Source organism: Triticum aestivum, chromosome 5D (assembly GCF_018294505.1).
Source record: "Triticum aestivum cultivar Chinese Spring chromosome 5D, IWGSC CS RefSeq v2.1, whole genome shotgun sequence".
Classification (NCBI taxonomy): domain Eukaryota; kingdom Viridiplantae; phylum Streptophyta; class Magnoliopsida; order Poales; family Poaceae; genus Triticum; species Triticum aestivum.
The window spans coordinates 549575187-549589961 of record NC_057808.1 but is presented as its reverse complement, the minus strand read 5'-3'; positions in this window follow the sequence as shown (position 1 = coordinate 549589961).

The following is a 14775-nucleotide window of genomic DNA, read 5'->3' as shown; positions in this document are numbered from 1 at the left end:
TTTTTGCCAACGAGGTGCAGTTCTCTTGTAGCCTTATTAACAATTTCATCATGTCCCATGCTATCCCACTATTTTCTAGAGTAGAGTTCAGTGATACATTATTGTCGGTCTAGCTGTGGATTTCTGCAATCTTCTCCTAAATATGTACTTTGCACAGAGTATGCCAAATTTCATGAAATTTGTAATTTATTTATCTTGTGATCAGATTTGGCTACAACCTGAAATAAAACAACTCACCTCCGCATTCAGAAAGCAAAGGAAGCTGATCATACTAGGTATTTTTGTTGAATTTGACCTTCTATGGACTACAACTTTTCTTGAGGCTGCTCCTTCCATTGAAATGTTGCATATTGAGGTGAGTATTGTTTCCCTTTCGTAGTTATTTGTCAGTTTTGAGTAGTACGTTTTTTCCATTTCAAAATAAGGTTGTGTGATCCAGAAATACATCTTCACCATCACTCTCTGTATATTTTCCATTCCAAACAATGCTGTGTAAAAAAAATTTGTATCTTGTTTGTAACATATTTTTTTACCAGGGAACAATTATGCTGCCTTTCTTTCATTTTTTTACATTTAGATAAGGGGATTTCTCAAAAAGAAGAAAATACGCAAGGGAAGTGATACTGAAATTTATTAACACATTAATATTGTTATATTTATTATATAGTGAAATTTTCTACCTTATGCAACTTATATCATAGCTTATGAATTATTATTCGTCCTTTTCATTCCATATTCTGGCAAGGGAAGTGTTCTACAATGTGAAAAAGCAGCTAAATCTTTAACAATTGCTAATGCAAAATATAGGTATGTGAGCATGCATGCGAGTTGGGTGATGAGAACGACGAATCTGGGATATTCGCTGAAAGAACTAATCCTCGGTGGGATCTAGACTTCCATGCCTCGAAGAACATGCTATTGAGAGAGCTCCACGTCGCCCACTTTAGGCCCCTAGAGCAGCAGCTGACATTTATTAGAGCAATCCTGGAGCGAGCTCCCAATCTTCAAACGGTGATGCTAACCAAAGATGGTGAGATATGCAACGAATGTGATGCCATGGCCCTCGATGCGCCACCTAGTGCATCAGCTCGACCTGCATTTCCGAGGACCAAGGAGGAGCAGGACTCGGTGGTCAGGTGGGTCATAGATGGCACCTTCTTCTCTGGTCAGATATATTTTCGGTGATCAACAAGACTGTTACAATGTTGATAGAGTGATCAAGTGATCATGTACTCCCTCTGCATGGGAATATAAGTTTGGCCCAGGAATTTAGGTTGTCAATTTGATTAGCAAAACATATATAATTTACCACAAAAAATATGTTTACAAACTTCATCCGACGAGGATCTAAAAAATATTTTTATGACATACAACATATTATCGCTAATCAAACTGAAGACCTAAATAAATTCCTATGCATGACTTCTATTCCCGTCCGGAGGGAGTATAAACTTAGAAGAACAACGAGCAAGATCTATTGTACAGTACAGAAGCAGTTCACCTTTAAATGAAATGTACACCAGGGACAGCAATAATTAGTGCATCTAGTGCATATGTCAAGAAGACCAATTTCTGTTGTGTTTTGTTATATCTTCTGTAGGCATGAGTGTTCTATATGGCCCTTTTGTAGGGCAACACATGCGCTTTGTTAAGTTGCCGGTGCAGCTGACAAGCCATGAGATTATTGGTTCAGTGGTAAGCTAAACAAAAACTATCATTTGAACCATGCTAAGTGTTAAACACGTGTACATGCATTCTGTTGTAATCGCTTGTATTCTGTTGTAACTCCCTCCTCCTATTCAGTAGACCTATTCTCTCTACTTATGTAACTGAGCCAGGGTGTGGAACGCGATCAGTACCGGAGAGTTTATCTAGTGCCTACCATTCTCCCACTCTCCCTGTTCAAACCTGGCATGAATGCCTACCATTGGCATTGTCCACCTAGTGCCAAAATATGGGGTCATTTAATGCATGTCCAAAAACGGACCATGTTCAATGGAGTGTGTTCGAGTAAGGCGGATGGGTCCGTCTAAGAGCATTTTGTGTCTCTAAATCCTTTAAATGGCTTCAAAGTTTCCGTGGACTTTTATGACCAATTAAAGACACCATGCCAAGTTCTCTATGTTTTCGATGAATTTTTCATTTTTTTTTGAAGTTTCTCGGTCAAAAAAGGCCGACAAAAGTCGTTCAAACCTGGCGTGGACACCTCATATGTCCATATGAGGCCGCTAGAAGAAGTTGGGTCATTTATCCATAGTCCAAAAACCACCAGTTGAGATAAGTGTGCTAGACTAGGCTAGACGAATGCATCCATGAGCATGTACTTTTTCCTAATTTGAATTCTTCTGTTGTTTGCAATTTCCGTCATTATCAATCAACATGAATATTTTCTTATGTCCTAGAATTTTGTTGAAATTTTTCAAAATATTTGGAATTTCAAAATGTGTACGAAATTTTTACAAACTTGTACACTTTTTCAAAAATTCATAACAAATTCCCAATTATTGATGAAAATTTTGAAAACAAATTGCAAATCACCTTTTCAAATTCATCAAATTTTTTAAAACAAAACATTTCTTAAATTTGTGAACAAAAAATTCGAAAACAGGAAATTATTTTAAAATTGATGAATATTTTCTTAAGATTGTAGACAATATTTGAAAACCAGAACATTTTCTGGTATTCCAAAAATATTTCAATTTTTTAACATGTGTTTAAAAATAATAATAAACTTCAAAAAGAGAAACGAATTATATCAGAATAAGAGAAGAAAAAGGAAAAATTAGAAAAGAGAGAAACACGCTTGGGCCTTGCCCCAACTAGGTGACGGTATAGCTCCCGTCGGGCCCCTGTTAGGCTGGTCCTAACGTTCATTTTCTGTTTCTTTTTTGTTTTTGTTTTTTCTTCTTTTCTGTTTCCTTTTTATTTTATCTCGTTTTTCTCTTTTCATTTCCTTTCCTATTCGTTTTTCAATTTTTTTCCTTTTTATTTTCTTTAATTTTTAGTTTTTTCATTTTTCAAGTTATTTTTATTTCAGCAATTGTTCAGAAATTTTAAAAAATGTTCACACCTTTTCAAATTTCTTCAAATTATTTGGAAAATGTCCCTGTTTGGTAATTTTTAATAAATTCCCCGAGAGCTTCCCTGACATGAGGCCGGTTGTGATTTCAGACATCTGAACCGATCCTGTCCAATTTGGTGATCCACGATGGGGGAAAAATGTCCGGACCAAATTTGAACCCCGGACTTGGCACCCACGTAGGGGCCAAAAAGACATCCAGATGAACGAGGAAAGAAACAAAATTAAGGAAGTGGAATACGAGTGATCGATCCAACGACTAGTCTAAACTCTAAAGGATATTATTGTTGTCTAAAGTACAAGTTTTTAGTTGCTTGGAAAATCTAGTCTCAAGATAGAATTAATAATTAACGAAAAATTGCACGCTTTTAGTCCATACTAATCTCTACTACTATAGTACATAAATTTTTGAATATGGATTACCCGTCCATCGTGTTGCAGAAGCAAAACCCTTAGCCGTTGATTTGTTACACTGGGTGAATCTCTACCGTTTATCAATACCAGACTTAATTGATCCAACGGCTAATGTTTTCCGGATTCGCGCTGTACGGACGCGCGCCAAAACGCTGCCAATCTGGAGCTTCCAGACTTGTCAGGGACGAGTTGTTCGCCTGCAACTAGAGTGGTCTACTGAAGTGAAGAATTAAATATTCCACCAACGAGTATTTACATAGACTGGAACAATCTAGACAAGTGCATGTAGAGGCTAGCAACATATAGTACTACAGTATCAGTTTACTTCTCACGGAGTGCTACTGCTACATGCATGGAAGCATTTCTTACTTTTCTCAAAAGTAGTGTGCTGTCTGCTGTAGAAAAGAGTGTACATATATTTTTCTTTTTGCACGTGAAGAAAAGAACAGCAGTGCTATGTGGACGACAGAATTCAGACGAATTCACACACAACACATAAATCCAATCGGACATGCGCATGAATGAGCAGGGTACCGGCCGCTGGATTTTCACGTCGTGCATAGATCGGGCAGAAACATCGTTTGTGGAGCAGTTTCGAGAAAAGAATGTACACATGGCAATACTGTTGGTCGCTGAGAGAAATATTCAAAAACCCAGTAGAAATTTTTTTATTTAGATTTTACTTCATTTTTCTTAACATGATGTTAAGTTATTTAACACGCTATGAGGTCAAGGATACACAAATGAAATAGATTTTATAAGAAACCTCTGACTAGAAGAAGGGAAAATTGCCGCATCAAACTAATTTGCTCTATATTGCAAATTTGAATTTAAAAAATAAATGATTTCACAAACATGCCACCAACAATAACATTTCTCTTGACAAAAATGTATGCTTTATCTAAAGCATTCTTTTTATAGGAATTCATTGTGCTACTGTTGTTTAATGTGAAGAGCAAAAGAAATATCACGAGTTCCCACACGAAAATACAAATTTACTTTTGAAAATTGCATGATATTTTAAACATAAGATAGGAAATTTAGTTTTGCTTTAAATGATTTAGTATTTTGATTACTCATGATAATCTAACGTGCAAAGCACGTACAAATTACTAGTAAACAGGTAGTACGAAATTTCCGTCAAGTTCCTTAGCGTCATAATTAATTTTAGAAATTTATAATTCTGCTCAATACCCGCATTGCCCCAAAATTTTGGTTATTTCCGAAAGCATAAAATTTGAACTTGACCAAGTTCAAACATAAAAACGAAATAAGAAGTACAGTAGTACCAAAAAAATCGACCTTGCTTCTTGCTTTTCAATGGACCTTTGATCAATACTAGTAAAATATACTACAAATTAAAGGAGGGGAATTTCAGAAGACGGTCTTGGGAATAGTTGCCTGAAATTCAATACTAGTACATCTCCATCCATTGACCATTGCCATTGGCATTGCCATTCGTACCGTTGGTTAGCTGTAGCTTGGGGGTGTGGAGTGCTAGAGCATCTCCAGCCGCGCCTCTAATAAGGCCTCCCAGGCGACTTTTCGACCGCCGGCGCCAAAAATCGGTCCAGTCACGTCTTCAAGGGCTCAATTTTCGCCGGCTCGGGCCGAAATTGGCGCCGGCGGACCCAACCCGAACCCGGCGTGCTGGGGGCGCTCGGGGGCGTCGGGCGAATAGTTTTTGGCGCGAAAGAGCCGTGGGCCCTCCTTGCCAGTGACTCGTCTCGCTTCTCGCCGCTTCGTCGTCCTCATCGCCTCGTTTCCCGCGGCGAATCAATGCCAAAGCTGCCGCAGGCTGCCGCTCCGGTCAGCCTCCGTCATTGATACCTCACGGGCGGCGCAGTGAAGGCGTGACGAGGCGCGTCCCCGCGCATGCCACGCGTAGACGCGACGGCCACGCGTGCTCGCGGCGCCTCCGCCTATATAAGCCGACCCCAGCGCGGCGGTGGCACGCACAGAGTCTCCACCGCCGACGCGCCCTCTCTCCCCTTCATCCTTCTCCCCTCGCCGCCCCAGTTCAAAGAAATGGCTGAATGATTCCCAGGCGACGGCGCGGCGGCGAACGGCTTCGGCCGCCGCCACCTTCACGAGGACGAAGCTCGGCTCCTCTTCGAGGCCGAGTACCCGGTCCCGTCGGACATGCGGGTGCCCGGGGCATCGAGAATCAGTGCCGGCGGGTCCCGGTGCCACCACCACCCACCGGGGCAGCGCGGCGTGCGGAGATCGCGCGTATCCGCGCCTCCCTGCCGCGGGCGGCGAGGGAGGGGCCGCGCTACGTCCCCGACAGCCCGCTCTGGGAGCCGTACTTCCGCCGCCGTCACGCCGAGCAGCTCGAGGCCACCAACGGCGTCGTGCCCTCCGGCAGGCTCAACTCCGAGGGGCGGCGCCGATGGTGGGGCGTGCCCTGCCGCACGCTGGAGGCCGTCCTCGAGTACATCGAGGGCGGCAACACGCCTAGGCTGGAGTACCCCGAGCCCCCGTCCTTCTCTCGCCGCCGTGGGAGCTCGTGGACGCCGAGGCGCATGGACCCGGGGCGTCCTCCTCCTCGTCCGGTCGGTCGACCGGCTCTCCCTGCCTCCGCCCCGTCAAGCCGGAGCCCCAGGACACGCCTGTCAGCCGGCGTACCCGCAGCTCCGGTGTCCGCATCGCCGACTCCACCCCCGCCTCTGGCCGCCTCGTCCTCGTCGCGCCCAAACCGGAGCCCAGCCTCCCCCGGAGTACGAGGAGCTAGCCCGGCGCGGCTTCTCCGACGAGGACGCCCTACGGTGGGCGCTCGACGACTACCTCCGCGACGAGATGGTCCGGCAGCGCCGGGCCCTGGAGGAGGGTTGCAGCAGGGACGAGATGGTCCGGCAAGCGTGAGCGCGAGGACGAGCATGGCGTCGTGATCCTCGACAGCGACGACGACGAGGACGCCGTCGGACCGTCCAACCCGCCGCGCCAACCGGGGGAGGGTTGCAGCAGGGACGACGGCCGCGACGGAGGCGACGATGACGACGACGACGGCGGCGACTACACGCGGTTCTACAGCCTCCTCGGCATGTAGAACGGCGACGAGCGGCGAGGCGGGGGAGACGGCGGGCCTAGTAGTGTGTTTTTTCTTTTTTATAAAATATTTTAAATATGTATGAACTCTCGCCGTGTTTGGTGAATTTGGTTTGAACTTGCCGAAATATGTATTAACTCGCCGAAAATGGTTGAATTTATGCCATGTTTGTGTCGCACTTTAATTTTCATAAAAATCCATGGGCACCGCGACTGGGTGGCATCACGCCCCAGCGCGCGTTTTGCGCCGGTGGTTTTTAGCGCCTCCTGGGGGGCAACGGCTGGAGATGCTCTTAGGGTTTCACTCACGGAGCTTCCCTTCCGCACCCCCCCCCCCCCCGCCGACCGACCGCATCAGCGGACTCCCCGACGACCTCCTCCTCCTCATCCTCCCCAGGCTCGGATGCGCCGGCGCCGCCGCCCTCTCCCGCCGGTGGCGCGGCCTCTGGCCCCGTCTCCGCCGGATCGTCCTCCGTGACGTGGCCTTCCCCTCGCTCGAAGCGGCGCTCGGGGGTGTCTCCGCGCCCCCGCCCGCGGTTTCCCTCCTTTAAATCCGCATCACTGACAAGCTCCTCCCCGAGCATCGCCGGCCCGACTCCGCCCGCGTCAACTCGCTGCTGCTCGCCGCCGCGCGGTTCCAGCCGGAGGAGCTCGTCGTGGTCCTCCCCTCAGGCTTGATAGACGGCACCCTCGCCCTCGACCTCTCTTGCTTCCAGCGCACCACCTCCATCGCGCTGGACATTTTTTCCGTCCTCTTCATGCCCGCCGGCGTCGAGTTCGCCGCGCTCGAGAAGCTGTCCCTTCTGTGCTGCCAACCCGACCTCGACCTCGGCTCCTTCATCGCCTGCTGCCCCCGCCTGCGCACGCTCCGGCTTGGCGGCTTCTTCTTCCAAGAGGGCGTCCTGAGCCTCCACTCTGCGTCGCTGCAGGAGCTTGTCGTGGACAGCGAGACGGGATTGGCAGAGCATATCAACATCGTTGCCCCCATATACTGATACATATACTGATCGGTCCAGCCCACCATTCTTCGGTTTCCTCACCGCGTCCAAGCAATCCATCTCCAGCATCACCTTTTCAATGCCCTGTTGCCTCGCCAACAGAACTCCTTTCTTTGCCTCCAGTAGCTCTGGCAGAAGAGGTATCATAAACTCCTTGGGAACCTGGAACATTTACCTGCAGCGAACGCACCATTATCTTGCCTGATTACGACCCCTGCTCATTCCACTACTCTCTTGTTGTCTAGAGTCCCATCCACTTTAAATTTTCATCCACCCCTGTGGAGGCAGACCCCAATTCTTTTCTTTATCACATGAGTGTGAGGTAGGAGCGGGAGGATTCAGCTGCTTCCATTCCTTCTCAAGATATGGACTCTCCTGACCACATCTTTGGGGTTAATCATGGGCTCACCTCTGCATGCAGCGTGCCTAGCTTGCCACAGCTCATAAGAGTGTTCTGATAAATAGGCTTAAGTCGTTTTTTCATCGAAGAGATAAAAAACTACCAACTAAGCAGCAAAAACCGAAGAGGGGGAGAGGGAGAGTTACAGGGCCGAAAGAAAAAAAGCACGCGTCTCCAGGAACAACGCGCGATCAGGAGCGTTGTAACGGTGGCTCCAGAGCATGATGTCGTCCGCAGTTCTGGAGAGGATGTCGCCGACGTCGCAGTCGACGCCGTTGAACGTGGCGTTGTTCCGGGCTTTCCAGATCTGCCAAAGCAGCACTAGGAGCCCGTCCTTCCAGAGCGGAGGCGTGGTCGGAGCACCCGGGGGCGAGGAGAGAATCCCGCCAACTGAGTCGAAGGGGCCCAGTCCAAGGCGGCGCCAGGTGGAGGCTGCGCGCGCGCACGAGGTGAAAATATGCACAGCAGTCTCCTCCGCGGAGCAGGAGGCACACATACTAGAGGGGGCGCAGTTCTTCGCGAACAGGTCCACACGCGTGCTGAGGCGGTCACGAGCCAGCAAGCAAGTGAAGATCTTGATCTTCCTGGGAAGTTTGGAGCACCAAATGTCGATGGAGGTCTGACAGAGCACTCCATTGGAGGAGAGAACCCGAAACGCAGCGCGTGAGCTAAACGCTAGGTCCTCGCCCCAAGCCATGAACCGGCGGTCCGGAGTGTCACCAAGCTGCAGGGCACGGATGAGAGCCCGGACCTCTCCCAGCTGAGAAGCAGCTACAGAGGAGAGGCGTCTCTGAAGATGAAGACCGTCGAGGGCGACCGCCGCCACGGAGGCGTTGGGGCGCGTGGAGTGGGAGAAGAGCGCCGCGTACTCGAAGCAGAGGGCACCACCGGGGCACCAGCGGTCATGCCAGAAGGAGGTAGTGCGCCCGTCCCCAAGCGCCACACGGGTGATGGCCCTGTACGTGGGGAGCCCCCGGCGGACGATGACCTCGAGGAAGGAAGGAGCCGAAGAGCAGTCGCCAACGTCCCCCTGATGCTGCGGAGGAACCAGCTCTTCCAAGGGGGACAGTCCGGTTGGTGAAGCTTGTGGACGAAGTTGAGGAGCAGGCACATGTTCTGTCGTCGTAGATCGCGGAGCCCGAAGCCACCCTCCTGCACATCTGCACACACATTATCCCAAGTAACAAGACAGCGAGCGCCAGAGCACGTATCCTTGCCAGTCCAAAAAAAAGGCACGACGTCTACGGTCGATCATCTCAATCACACCAGAGGGAAGCAGATAGGAGCACATAAAATAAGTAGAGAGGTTATTAAGGACGGCATTACAAAGTACCATTCGGCCACTAGAGGAAAGGAGCAGGGCACGCCAGCCCGAAAGGTAACGGTCGAAAGAACGGATGAGGGGGTCATAGGCGGAGATGGGGAGCTTATGGGGAGACAGGGGGAGTCCTAAGTAGGGTTGAGGAAAAGAAGAGATAGGGCAGCCCAGGATCCCAGCCAAGGCCGCCGACAGTTCACCACTGCAGTGCATCGGGATGAACCCAGATTTGTGGAAGTTTATGGCGAGTCCGGTAGCGAGGGCAAAAGCGTCCAGCAAGGTTTTGAGGTGGGTAACCGAGGGAATGTTAGCGCGGCAGACGATAAGGGTATCGTCGGCGTATTGCAGAACGGGGCACGGGAGGGAAGGGTCAATGGGGTGGGCGAGCCGCCCCTCGTCGGAAGCACGGCGAATGAGACGTTGAAGGACATCCGCAATGATAATAAAAAGGTAGGGGGAGAGCGCGTCTCCCTGACGCAGGCCGTTGCGACAAAGGATCCAGTCCCCAGGAACATTATTCAGGAGAACCGAGGTGTGACCGGTAGACAAAATAGCGCGAATCCAACCGCACCACTTAGAGTCAAAACCCCGAGCCGAGAGGACGGCAAGGAGGCTGGCCCAGTTGACGGAGTCGAACGCCTTCCGGAAATCGATTTTAAACACCACAGTAGGAGCTCGCCGGGTGTGGCAAACGCGAAGAAGGTCAGCAGCGTAGACAATATTCTCAGAGATGCGGCGGCCAGGGAGGAACCCGGTCTGATCGGGGTCAACTAGAGAGTGAATGTAGCGCTGCAAACGGGAGCACAACGCTTTGGTGATGGCCTTCATGATGCAGTTTTGCAGGGAGATGGGGCGGAAATCAGACGGCGAGCGAGCTGCCTCAAACTTAGGGAGAAGGACGAGGAAGGCTCGGTTTATGCGGGTGAGATCGAGAGTACCGTCATAGAAGTCATGGAAGACCCCTTCGACATCCGCAACGACAGTATCCCAGAACGAGGCGTAGAAAGAGGGGCCGAAACCATCCGGTCCGGGGCTGGAGAGACGGTTCATGTCGAGAAAGGCCCGACGGATCTCGTCCGGGGAGAAGGGGGCCGTGAGGTCACCGGGGAGCGGAGTCGAGTCGGGGTAGAGGTCCGAGAGGGAAAAACTCCAGCAGCAGGCTGGCGCCGTACCCAGGAGATCCTTGTAGAAGGTCCGGAGGGCAGCAGCTTTGTCCTCATGAGAATGGAGGTCGACCCCGTTGACAGAAAGGACGGGGATACAGTTTCGCCGGAAACGTGAGGAGGCGGAGGCGTGAAAGAAGCCAGTATTCTCGTCCCCATCCACGGCAAAGCGAACTTTGGCACGGAGCTTCCAGTACAGGACCCGCTCTTTGATGGAGAGGTGCAGGGCGTCGATAGTGAGAGTTCGGAGGAGACGCTCGAGGGAAGAGAGGGGGCGCAGCTCTTCAACGCGATCAAGGAAGCCAACGAGCACGCGGCAGTCCTGCTCACGGCGGGAAGCAGGCGCCGCCCGTCTCGTCCAGCGTTTACAACAAAGCCTAACTTGACGAAGACGAGCAACGAGTCGAGCAGTAGGATCCGGCCGAAAAGCGGAGGCCCAAGCTGCAACGACCGCAGAGCGGAACAATGGGTGCAGCGCCCAAGCCTTCTCATAGCGAAAGATGCGGGTTTTGGGGGCGGCGGAAGAGATCGACGCAACCAGGGGGACGTGGTCGGACGTAGAGCGGGTGAAGGATGAGAGGGTGGAAGTGGGAAACCTAGCATCCCACGACACGTTGACAAGGACCCGGTCGAGCCGAGCAAGGATTGGGGAGGACTGGCGGTTGGACCACGTGTAAAGACGGTCGTGGAGGGGGAGGTCAATTAGAGAGAGCTCATTGATGAAGTCATTAAAGAGTGCGGCCTCGGTCCGGCAGAAATTAGCATTGTTGCGGTCTTCGGGAGAACGAGTAAGATTGAAGTCGCCCAAAACGGCCCATGGGATGGCATCACCGGGGGCATGGCCGGAGAGCTCGGCAAGGAAGGCGGGCTTGGACGCGTGGTCGCAGGGAGCGTAAACATTCGTGATGCGGACAAGGGAATTGTCGTGACAGAGATTCAAGTCAACAGAGAGCACGCGAGGGGAGCAAAGGTTACTAGCGATGGAGAAGACGCGGGAGTCCCAAGCAGTGCAAAGCCCACCTGACGAGCCGACCGCGTCAGCCAGGAGGAACGAGCGCAACGCATTTGGGAGGAAGGAGTCAGATTTGCGCGAGTCCGGGGCTACAAGTTTAGTTTCCTGAAGAGCGAGGAAGGAGGGCTGCATGGCCTCGATATCCGCGCGTACGTCACGGCACTTGCATGCAGTGCCAAGGCCACGCACATTCCACGTACAGAGGGAAAACGGGCTAATCATGGGAATCGCAAGTCTCCAGGCGCAAAGAGAAGAAAACACACATCACAGGCTTGATTGGAATAACAAGTGGGCCTAAGGCCATTACATACCCCACGGGGGGAAAAGAAAAAAGAAGAGAGGATAACGCGCTCCGACAACCCCTCGTCGGGATCCACGGACGGGAGCACGGCAAGCCTGTGGAACTAAAAGGGAGAAGGGGAGGAAAGACACATGCAGGGGCCCAGCAGGAGAAAAACGCCGATGGAGAGCAGGGGCCCCGGGGAGTTGCATGCTGATCATGGGGCGCGGGCAGCCACCTCAGCGCGGGCCCCGGCTGCAAGAGCGCGCGGCGTGCTCGTGCTCGTCGTTGCAGAGGTCGGAAGGCGCCAGGAGAGGAGCCTCCGCATCAGCCGCGGCGAAGACCACCCCAGAAGAGAGGGAGGAGTCAGACGCAGCCTCGGACTCGGCCTCGCACTCCGGGACGAGGGCCGTAGCCGGCGGGAGGAGGGAGCACCAGCGGGTGGGGAAGGGCTCCGTCAGAAGGCACGATAGGCGACGGCCGATCTCGCGCCGGAGGCGAGCCAGGGCGGGGCTGTCCTGGCCGCCTGAAGCGCCGGCCGGGGGCGCGGGAGCAAAGGGGGCCGCCTCAAGCGAGAGGGACCCGAACCCGCGGAGGCTCTTGGTGTCGATGTCGTCCATAGCCGAGGAGCGGCGCACGTGCGGGGAGGGTGGAGGCGAGCCGCCGGACGGCTCGAAGTGGTGGGAGGAGACGGAGGAGCCATCCTCGGCCACGGTCCAGGAGCGGACCCGACGGATGGACACGTCCGTAGAGAGGTCGCCGTCGTAGTTGCGGAGAAGCAGCGCGTGCGGGACGTCGTCCTCGTGCTCCAGGCGGATGACGAGGCGGACCGCGGAGAAGTCCAGCTCGTTGAGGCAGAGGGGGTCGATGCAGCAGACGTTGCCGACGAGCGGAAGGCATTGCGGATGCCGGCCTCATGCCAATGCTCGAGGGGGAAGCCGGTGGCCGAGAGTTGCGCGAAGCACGTGTACTCCCAGCAGAAGCGGTTCTCACCGTTCTCCGGCCGCTCGAGGAGGATGACGTGGCCGTCGAAGGGGAGCGGGAACAACTCGCGAATGGCGAACTCTCGAGCGGGCTCCGAGGAGAAGATCACCATCAAGGCGCCGTAGTGGGACGGCGCCAGGCGCACCGGAGGGTTGCCGGCACGCTGCTCAAACGCCCGACGCAGGAGGTCCGCCGGGCTTGGCGATGGTGGGTCGATGAGGGCATAGGCGAAGCAGCGGGAGTGCGCCATGTCCACCATGGGCATGAAGCACTCGGCGTACTCCGGGCGGCATCGCGCAGCCGGCTCATGAGCGCCAGCGGAGCTGCCGGCCGCAGGGTTGGGGCCCCCGGCAGCCGCCGGCTCCATCGGAGTGTCGGGGGAGCTCGCGCCGGAGGAGGAGGGAGCGCCGCGGGGGAACGGAGTCGGGGGGCGTGAGAAGAAGGGCATGGTACGCTCGGCCTCGACCTCCCTGTAGTACCGGGTCATCCAGTGCTCACGGGGAGGGGAGCGGACGGGGGAGGTGGAGCGGGACCGGGCGGAGGGGGAGTGTGAGAGCAGGTCGGAGAGACTGCAAGGGGACGACGGCGGAGATGAGTACCGGGGAGGTGAGACAAGGAGAGTGGAGGTGGGGGAAGAAGGGATGAGCACAAGGGGATCAAACTTACATTGCGAGCTGATGTGGCCGGAACGACCGCAGTCACGGCACCGCACGGGGTCACGGCAATCTCGGACGAGGTGAGCCGAGGAATAGCACTTGTGGCATAGTTTCTTGGCCGGCGAGGGAAGGAAGGCTAGGATGCACCGAAGGCTGTGTGGAGGAGCTGCAGGGGAGAGCAGCGCCTCTTTATAGGAAAGTTGGTTAGCATCCAGTGCATTTAATTTTCTACTTCCGTGCATCAAGTGCTTAACCTTACCCATTTCTTATAGTACAGTTCCTCCAGACCTCCAGTTCCTTCCAAACTTCTTTCACATACCCACAGGCCACGGCCCAAAAACAATGAGCAAACGATTCATTTCTAAGGGCACCTCACATTAAATTTATTTTCCTCCTGGGCAGTTCTGCGCCCACAGCCACACTTCAAAGGGTGACAAGCCAAGCATGGATCTTCATTTTTTAGGAGCATCCATACTCCACAGTTTCAGCCAGCCTTTATATGGTTTTTAAGGTTAGATGAATATCCACCCTTGTTATCCGTACTGATTATTAAATATTCATACCCTACTTAGCAGAGAAAATTCCATTTGCGTTCCAGTTCCATGCCAAGAAATCCCGACCCTCACATTTGCCCACATTAGTCTGCAAAATATTATTTGCGCCAGGTTCGTAAAAGATCTCCCTAACCAAGTAGCATTCAGTTCCTTTGAGTCTGGCAACAGTAACTCAGAAACCCTTGTCACACTTGTATCACATTTACATCCAGGGGCCTTCTGCTACCACTCCTTGGTATCAGTTATCCTGCCACACCTTCAGATTCTCCCCATTTACTATGCGCCAGATTAACCCTTTTTGCAGCAGACAACGCCCATGCAAAATCACTACACCACAACACTTAATTAGGGGCAGTAAACTGCCGGGAGAAGTTGCTGAATAAGGACAAACTATCTGCCGGAACATTTGATACTACCGGTACATATACTTCAGGGCACGCAAACTACCGGTAGAACTTGAGCCGCAGGGGCATTTACACTGCCGGTACGCCTTTCAGGCACATATTCTGCCGGGGCAACACAACCACGGCCCATTCTATGCCGGGCCCCTTTATTTGGCGCCAAACTGAAATAGTATCGGGCCTAGCGCGGGAGACACCCAAAAGTCCGCTTAGCCCAACCTCTCTTCCCCTTTGCTTAAAAAAAACCTCTCTTCCCCAAATCCCTCTGTATCAACCCAGCCACTCCCGTCCCTTCCTAACCCTACTTCCCCAAATCAGAGACCCGCCGCCGCCGCCGCCGTCCCTTCCTAACCCTACTTTTGCCTGGCCCGTTCTCCCCTTCCCTGTGCGCCGCCGCCCTACCTCTCTTCCTCCGCTGAGCTGCCATTTCCATGGAAGCGGCCCGGCCTGGTCATTGCTGGATCTGGC